We start from the raw sequence: 6,915 nt of genomic DNA on the forward strand, positions 1-6,915 counted from the left end.
CCTTACTAAAATGGAGATACCTCTCATAGTTGCTGTGAGACTCAAATGAGATAATATTTGTGCCTGGTACATAGTAGGTATTTAATAAGTGCTTGTTTCTATCCTTCCTTCATATGACCCCAAATAAATACCTATTTGCTACAGAGAATGGAATCTTCTAGCATTTTAAATATGTGCATTGTACACATACACAACTAATGTTAAAAAGCATTCTTCATTGTGTCCCCTTGCATATTGTGCCCTTAGCAGCAATTGACTTTGCTTATCTTTAGTTCTGGCCCAGACTTCCTCTTAAAATAATGGAAACATTTGTGGGACTCAGTTTAAAAACTATGTGAGGAATAAGGATAGATCAGTTATTTAGGATTTAAAAAAAATTCTTGACCATTTACTTCCTTATGGGATGATTTCTTCTCATCTGAATATATGGCTCTATCTAAGACAAAGTAAAACTTATCCTTGAGAGAAGTATATGACTTCTGCTTTTTTATTTTTGCATGAAACTGTTCTAATAAGTGTGCAGAGCAGATCTTGGTTGAGGAAATTCTCTATTGATCTGTCAGCAACTGAGAGTGAGGTTCACAGGGCCAGATTATATCAGAGGTGGCTTTTGGACCCAGGACATCCTGGCTTACAATAAATTTTTGTTCCATAGCATAATGATTGATATCACTAAAATGAAGAAAAATCTGTTCTATGTTTTTAGATTTGTTTTATTTTAAAGGGATTTACCTAAACTTGTATCAATTTAAAGTATTTTCTTTTTCAAAGTTTTGTAACAGTTACAAAGGAGACATAGTAAAATGATATTTGTATAAGGAGTTAAAACAGCATTCCAACAACAGATTCCATCGCTTACAGTGTGTCTAAAGAGACTTCCCAGTATTTAGTAAGTGCCAATGGATTGCACACATAATTAAATTATTACTCTAGAATAAGAGTGAATAGTAGTTGCTTTAGCTATTGCAAATAGTAATTTATAGCCAGCTTCCCCAGAGGCTTGTTCATCATAGTGGTTTGTTTTGTATGACTCCTAAGGGAATCCAAGAAGACTTTATGAAGTCTGTATGACTGTTTAAGTCAGTCTGTGTCTCCCTACAACCCTGTACCCTCTCCCCGCTCCTCCCTCCCCACTTTGCAAACTGCCTGTACAGAGAAGTTTCACTCATTGGATTATAAGTGAGAAGTGCTTTACAATTATTATCTCATTTGATCCTCATTTGTTATGAACTAGCATGCCAAAAAGAGCATAAGCAACCAATACCTAGAAAGTCTGGATCAATAGATAATTGTAATTGATGATTAATATAATTAAATGAATAAATACTCACCTCCCTGGAAGCATCATCATCATCATCACCAATATCACTAGACTTTATACAGCACTTTAAGGTCTGCAAAGCACTTCACATGTTATCTTATTTGAGCCTCATAACAACGCTGGGAGGTAGGTGTTATTATTAATTCCATTTTACAGATGTGGAAACTGAGATAAGAAGAGGTTAAGTGACTTTCCCAGGTCACATAGCTAGTAAATGTCTGAGGCACAATCTGAACTCAGATATTCCAGGTTCCAAGTCCGATGTACTATTGGCTATACCACTTGGCTACCTTGATTTTTGATCTGTGACTCACTTAAAAAAAAAAAAGGTGATTCCTATCTTAAGCACATTTTCAAATGTGACCCACTATTTTAAAAAATGAATATTCCTAGTTTAAACAAGTAAATGCAGTTTATTTTGGAGATCCTCACCTTCCTTAACAGCCCTTCTTATCCCCTACCCCCAAATTCAGACACACTAAGAATCACTACATTTGTATAGTTTGTACAGTTATCTCTGCAATGTTAACTTATTGGAGCCTCACAACACAACCCTATGGGATAAGTACAGCCAGTATTATTATCTTCATTTTAAGCATGAAAAAACAGAGGCTGAGAAATGTTAAATGATTTGCTAATAGATACACAGCTAGTAAGGATGGGAAGTAGAATGCAAAGTCAGGTGTTCTCGACTTCCAATCTTATATGTTATCTCCTTATTCAATTGTCCATCTGTATGTGCACACTTGCATGTATATACTGTATCAGTAAACACCCCAACATACGCAGGGGGACCTGCTATCACAGATTCTTAAATCTGCATTCATAAAAGGAAAGGTAACTTTTGAGGGGTTAACAATCACTTTAATCAAGCACGTATATCTTTCCTTTAACCAAACACATATATCATTCACCTAGTTCAGGGGAGTCAGCACCCTGAACGTCAAAGAAAATACAGAGAAATCAAAGATCAACAGACATGGCTTCCTTTGCTGAATTCAACAGACAGTTGGACCCCAACTGTCTGACCATAGTTACCAGAGAGGGAAGCACGACATCTGGGTATTCAAAGCTGGGGACTCCTTAAAGTGACTTCCCAGAGTCCTCTTCTGGCACTCAAATCTTCTTACAGAAACTAAGCTTGAAAGTAAAAGCTCACCTTTTTTAGAGTATTTGTACACTTTTAAGAGCCAGAGTATTTATGCACTTTTATATACTTTTTAATACACTTTTTAGTATTTATACACTTTTTGGAGCCAGAGGGCATAACCCTCTGACTCAGAGCCTCAAGAGAAAAAACAAAAAGTACTTGGGACCCTTCTATAAAACAACTCCTCTAATCAAGCTTCCCACAATGGGCAGGTCCATTAATGGATGGGAAAGGTCTTCTTTAATCACATTATTCAATCAGAGGTACTTTTAGTAAAACAAAAACAGTAAAAGATCCTAATTTGATTGCCATCACATATACATATATGTACACATACATATATGCACATGTATACACACATTCGTATATACACAAGCAGTTTTGCGTGCACACACACATATGTGCATTGCATGTATGCAAACATAAGTGCATAGACATGTATGCACACATGCATATGTGTATATACATATAGGCACACACATACAGGGAAACACTTATAATGCATATATATGTGTATGTGTGTATATATGTATATGCATGTATATGTGTGTATATATATATATGTAAATATATACATATAGACACAGCCTCTTTTTTTTTTATCCCCAAAGTGCATAGTGCCTGGCACAGAATAATCGAGGTTAATAAATACTTGTTGGTTGACTGACTGATTGCTTTCTGCCACTAGAATACTTGGTTTTTACTAAGGTATTAGGGTTTAATATCCCCAGGAATATTTTTAAAGAACCATACAGTGAGCCCAAAGCTTAACACAAAGTAGAAAATCACCAAGGAAAGAATTTTAGGTACCCGTAGGGGAGGTATTTTTGTATGGAGGGACCTTCCTGTTATATCCTAATCATATAATGTTGGTGACTCAGTTTGGTCTCTTGCTTAGAAGAAATGGTCTACTTTCCCACTTAGTATGAATTTTAAGGGCATTCAGAAGACCCCAATGCTTCCTGTTCATTAACCTCCAAAAATTATCAACTGCTTCCTTTTGCTTACTGATTCTTGACATTCTCATTCCCTCAGACCCCTGTTCTTTACCAATGTTTTAGGGTGCAAATAAATTAATTTCACTTGATTAGATAAAAGCTACATTTTAATAAAGGTCTTTAGAAGATAACTTCAACCAGAGAAGTTTGTTTAATGTGAATAGTGGAGCTCTGGAGCTACTGGGTAGGGGGTGCATTTCTGGGGAGAGAGGAGTCTTTGGCTTACCCTGAATAACCTACAAAGATGGCTTCTTCTGAGTAGGGGTAGCCAGTCTTCCTTAGACATAAGTAAGCCAGATAACATAGTTATAATCCAGTATATGTGCAATCTTTTCTTACATGGGTTCCCTTGTTCCTCCCAGATCCTGGCCAAGATAGAATATTTTTATTCCTCTAATTTTTCTACTGTTTCTATAATGTTGCATTTATTCACAGTCTACTTTAGCTATTGCTTACATCTTTAGTTTTTTTGTGACTAATACTATTTTCATAAATATGATATAAAAAACCCCACAACAATAACAACATTCCTGGTACAAGGTTCTGTTTATTTTGTCAGCCAGGAAATAACCTATTTCCAAGTGATACCAGTTAAAATTCCAGACTTTCCAGAAATAATTTTGTTGTTAACCATCTCTAGAGATGGTTTCTTCCAAGTACTGAGGAATTTTGAGGGTCACCCAGTGTTACAGGGTTACTTGGGTGATACTTCCTAGCAGTGATACTGTAGGGGATGTTGCTATGGGGGTCTGCAGGAGGTAGGGAGGGGAGGTCAGTTTCAAGATAATCTTAGTTTTGGGGAAACAAGAGGCCAGAAGGCAGGTTTTGTACTGAGTAGATGAAATCCAAGAAGAGGTTGTCAAACATAGATCCCAGGAAGGGCCAGAAGTAACATGTTATTCTATCTATCTTAGCAATCCATTTGGCAACAAAAATTCAGCAGGCTCTGAGGGAGCAAGGAGAATCAAAAGCTTGTGACCAAAGTGAGAATCAGAAAGCTGGATGATAGCCAGATCTAAACTTGAGCAAAGAGTTCCTCTGATTTCTCAGTCACAGAGGGGATCTGGCCTAGGGTGTTTTAGGGGGAAATGCTAGGTCTACAAGCCTAATCTTCTGTATAAATGGAAGCCATATCCTTTCCCCCCTATGCTTCTACTTCAAGAAGTGTTATGTATAAAGTTCAGACAACCTGAAGATCCAGATGGGTGAGAGGTAGACATAGGTCGTTCCATATTGTAGCTGTCATGTGGCCTTTCATGGCTGGAGATAATTCTACTAACCATGTTCTCTCTGTTTTTTTTACCCTGCTCACACAAATTCTCTGATTTGACAGTGTAGACACTGTTTGTAGAAACTTATGCTATTTGTGATGTTCAGGCCATACATCTCCACTGAGTGAGTTATTTAGAGGGTTTATTTGTCCTTTTTATATGTGTTAAATGATACATTTAACAGGGTAGATCATGCTGCTTGCCCATTACTTTAGACCTAAACGCTGAACAGACCACTGAAAAGTTTGAATGTTTCAATTTTAAACAACATATCATAACTTTGCTGCTTATTATATAATCTTGGCAAATCAGTTAATTTCTCTGGGTCAATTTCTTTAATGGTTAATTGGGAGTAATAATCATTACATTATTGACCTCATGGGGTTGTTGGGAGAAGCAAATGAGATAATGTATGTAAAACTTCTTGTAAATCTTAAAGCAGAACATATATTTCAGCTATTATTTTTGTGCTGTCACTTCAGCTCTGGAATACTATTTTTCATTTCTATTCATCCATTTGATACTGTCTGTCAATGAGTTCATTGGTATTGGTGATCATTACTTGGTGATTCTGGTCATATAGTTCAATGAGATGTTGCCCCTATAACAATTCTAGGTCTCAGCACTTCATACAACATTAGACTCTACCATTTTAATGCTAGGTAGCGAGTTTAATAATTTTTTAATTTTTTTAATTATTAATTTATTTGTTCTCAGTTTTCTACAATCACTTCCATAAGTCTTAGATTTCTCCCCTGCCCACCCTGCTCCCTTCCCAAGATAGCATGCAATCTTATATGGGTTCTACACATACATTCTTATTAAACACATTTTCATATTAGTCATGTTGCATAGAAGAATTAAAATGAATGGGAGAAATCATGAGAAAAACCTAAACAAAACAAAACATAACACAAGAGAAAATATTCTACTTCATTCTGTGTTCCAATTCCATAGTTGTTTCTCTGGATGTGGATGGTGTTTTGCCTCGAGTCCTTTGGGAAAGTTTTAGGTCCTTGAATTGCTGTGAAGGGCTAAGTCTACCAGAAAAATTCCTTGCACTCAGTTTAGTGTTGCCAATGTTCCAAGATATTCAGTGTTTCTGAATTCAATTCTCTACTTTTTTAGTTGATCATTTGTTTTTTAATGGTCCTTATGGTTCTGAAAAATAAAATTTTCTCTGAGTAATAATTCTATTTTTTTTTTTTGCACAAGATTCTACTAGGGCTAAGCTCTTTTTACTTCCCTCCACCTTGACTTGCCAGAGATTTGCATTTTACTGTATATTGTGAAAACTATGAAAGGTCTTAAGATCACTTTAGGGCTTGAGGAAACATGATGTAAGTTTGAAGGACTGTGGAGTAGTCAGATCTTTTCTTCACTTGAAATAACTGTATAGCAAAGTATGTTTAATTCACATTTTGGAACTTCAGGAAGATATATTGTTCACTGAAGTCAGAGGAGATGGTAATTTATAGTTTTAGTTTCAGCACACTGTCATGACAATGTTTTGTGAAAGCGGAATGTTATGTTGTTTTATCCTACTATGATAAATTAGTTTGCATAGCAACATAACCTCATCAAGTGTTGGTATAGCCTACAAAATGTGGTAATCTGAACTTATATATTTATAATTTATATATATTATAAATATATTTATATATTTATATTATACACATTGCAATTTGACTTTTCTTATCCAATTCAACAAGCAATTATTAAATGCCTATTATGTGTGTGGAATTGTGCTGGGTGCTGGTGATACCTTTATTCTGGGAATAAAACTCTTTTGAAAGTGCACTCATACAGGAAAAAAAAATCTCATCAGCTCTGGGTTGTTGGCAGTGGCGGCTGAGGTGACAGATGAATGTATTGGTACTCAAGTAACTTTGGTAAGTCCAGAGCCTGATCACATTCTTGGGGTTCCTGCTTTCTAAGGGGGACAGCACCGCCTAGATAGGATAAGACTAAGGGAGAAATCATTCCAAGGGAAGTGAGAAAAGTCCTGGAAAGCTGGGAGGACCTCTCCTCTCTATCTGGAATCAAGAATAATGCTTCCCATACAATGATAACAGTCGTAATAGTAATAGCATTCATATGTCATTTTAAGGGATGCAAAGCACTTTACACGTATTATATCTTTTGATCCTCGCAACAACCCTGCAAGTTGAGGTA

Source organism: Notamacropus eugenii, chromosome 5 (assembly GCF_028372415.1).
Source record: "Notamacropus eugenii isolate mMacEug1 chromosome 5, mMacEug1.pri_v2, whole genome shotgun sequence".
In the NCBI taxonomy this organism is placed as follows: Eukaryota; Metazoa; Chordata; class Mammalia; order Diprotodontia; family Macropodidae; genus Notamacropus; species Notamacropus eugenii.